General features: G+C 41.2%; 1 long non-coding RNA gene across 1 annotated transcript in view; it reads right to left on the reverse strand.

Moving 5' to 3' along the window:
• Positions 1-1,193: 1,193 nt before the first annotated feature.
• The window catches only part of LOC107184210, an 18,875-nt gene continuing 17,102 nt past the window's right edge, over positions 1,194-2,966 (reverse strand). The window contains exon 3 of the long non-coding RNA XR_001515032.1: positions 1,194-1,286. This is a non-coding gene — a long non-coding RNA (uncharacterized LOC107184210). The remainder of the gene's footprint in view (positions 1,287-2,966) is intronic.

Raw genomic sequence — 2,966 nt, forward strand, 5'->3', positions numbered from 1 at the left:
GTGTACCTGTTCAGGAATCAGGGTGGAACAATGATAAACAGTCCCAGTGTGGAATAGGAGAGGAATTTCTTTGAAAAGCCAAAACAAAACAAAACAAAACAAAAAAACAAACAAGGTGGCAGCCCTTGCTAAACAGACAACTCTGTCCAAATGGCTACCCCAGTCCTTTGCAATGAGTTACTGAAGAATAATGCCAGTTTCAGTTGTCAGTTTGAATGTTTTCTCTAGTAAAACTGAATTGTAAACCCAAAAGGAAAAGTTAAGGGCAGTTTACCTTCTCAGTGGACATATATTAATATACATTTATCAGACAAGCTACAGAAATTTGTCTTTTTCCATCTTTTGATGACTTGTGCAAAATGGCAGCTAGCTTTCTCCTGAATACATATGCAGTCATCTAGATTTAAAGGCATATAGTCTATCTTGGATCACTTACAAATTGCAAGATGGCTCTGAAGCCAAACTTGCTGCTTATTTCATGCCCTGAACATTTAATTGCTGCTTGATGTGAACAAAGAGTTTTATCTGTAGATATGCAGCACTGAAATCTTAGCTGAGTTACAAAAGAGTTTTTAACAGATTGAGGCGATCTTAGAGGGAAGAAAGTTGGCTTGAACTATCTCACTGTAAGTCATACATGTTTTGAATCTGTCTGATAAAAGTATTCCTAGTTAGCACTTCTCTGGAAAATTCTAAAAAACAAAGTTCTTCTGTTGGGGTAAGTCAATATTGGTAAATGGTTAACAGGTTGGTCCTGAAAGAGATAGGGCATTTCCCTTACTTTTTTCTCTTGAATTGTACTTTAGTTTTAATTTGGTGAAAACTAATTTCTTTGCAGCACAAGTTTTCTTAGCTCCACTCTTTGACTTTCCTTCCATGTGTTCATGTCAGTTCAACCATCCCTCTATGTGATCATCTTAGGTAGTACTAGCCTGGGGCAGAGAAGAAGCAAGAACTGGGGATCCTCATAACCTGTGATTTCAGAAGATAGATAAAGGGCTCATGAGTTTGGGTTGTTCAATGTAATGGGTTGCTCTACTAATTTCTAATTATCTAAAAGTAAATATAGGAAAACAGTCACATTTATGATGAGGATTGAGTAAAATAATACTAATGAACCACCCAGCATAGTATTGGGCACATGTCCTTTATCTAAAGTGACTGCCATGTTGTTGTTGTCATCCCTAGGAGCACATTGGGTGGTGCTGGGTAGCTACTAGCTACTTTTAGCTCCTGCATACATCTTCTGAAATGTCCTCTGCTTTTTCTTTCTCTGCTGCCTTCCTCTGTGTGGACAAAATGCAAAAATATATAAATAAATAAATGAATTGGAAAAAATTACCTAAGTTCTGATGCTAAGAAACAAAAGAATGCAGAAAGTAATTTTATTGACTTCTTTGAACTCCTTCAAAGCATGGCATGTTCTCCCCCCTTCTGAGTCTTCACACAGGCTGGTCCTTCAATCAGGAACATCTTTCTTCTCATATTTGTTTCATGAGTCTTCTCACAATCAAGGCCTCAGTTTAGATTCCTCTGTCTCCAGAAAGCTCTGCCTTGATCCCTGCCATGAAGCTGGGGTCAGATGTTGCGTTGTCTAGGTCTTCTATGTCTCCTAGAATGTAGCCCTCCTTTATCACTACAGGGTCACTCTGGCAGAGACTGTGAGTTCTAGGAAGGGCAGAAATCATGTCTGCCTCATTGATCAAACTGATCATTGTACCATCAGCACCTAGTACAGTGCCTGGCCAAGAGCAGGTGCTCAATAAATGTCCTTGCTTTAAAACACATGTCATTCTTTTTCTGGAAGCGGATCAAAGATTGTTTAGTATTTTGTAGCTCCCCAATTATCTGTTCCTGGAGCCGCACAGCAATTGTGGTGGAAATGTCCCATAGCTATGCCAGCTAACAGAGTAACCACCAGCCACATGCTGCTGTTGAGAATTTGAAATGTGGCTAGTGCAACTGGGAGGTTTTTGTTAACTTAATCTAATTGAAATTGAAAAAGCTATGCATGCTATTATATTGGCCAGCATAGCCCAAAAGCCTGGGGTTTAAAAGTGTGTTTCCAGGAGCTGTAATCTTAGAAACTTTCACTTTTGAGGAAGATAGAATTATCACAAAATCCAGAAGTTTGGCAGTAACATCAAGTTTAACTAATGTTTAGAACCAGGTTCCTGAATAACACATAGTATTATTTGTTGGGTGATACTGAGCATCCAATTTTAAGCAAAGGAATTGCAGGGCCTAGGTTAATGCATGCCTGCCCTAATACCTTCTACCCATGTGACCCCAAGCAAGCTACTTAACATCTTATGTCTCCATTTTCTTACCCATAAGATAGAGCTGATAATAACCTAAAAAATAGAGCTGATAATAGTTGAGAAGCTTAGTACAGTGTCTGGCACATAGTTTGTCCTCAAAAATGCTAATCACCATGGTTAATTATTCCATTCTTCTATGTTTTAAATTATAGTATCTGATTATATGTGTGTGTGTATGTATATATATTATATATATATGTATGGCCTGATGCATGAACATTTGTGCAAGAGTAGGGCCTCCTTCCTGTGGCTGCTATATATATATATTATGTATATGTATATATAATGCCTAAGCAATTGGAACAACCAGAATGACCAGTCACTATGAGGTGCACTGACCACCAGGGGACAGACGCTCAGTGTAGAAGCTGCCCCCTGGTTATCAGTGTGCTCCCACAGCCAACCTCTTCCCTCACCCCAGCTGGCAGGCCTCGATCGCCCCATTGGTGCCATCCCCTAGGCTGGGACAGGGAACCGAGGGTGGGTGGCAGTGGACACAGACCCTTCCCCAGGGGGGCCTGAGGGCTGGCTCCCTCCTTGGGGTCAGTGGCCAACCTCCCGTGCTCCGTCCCTCCCTGCAGGAGGCAGGCCCTAATTGGCCTGCCGCCGCCCACTGCAGTGGAGCACAGTGGCAGTGGCCAGGGA

Source organism: Myotis davidii, unplaced genomic scaffold (genome assembly GCF_000327345.1).
Source record: "Myotis davidii unplaced genomic scaffold, ASM32734v1 scaffold812, whole genome shotgun sequence".
NCBI lineage: Eukaryota > Metazoa > Chordata > Mammalia > Chiroptera > Vespertilionidae > Myotis > Myotis davidii.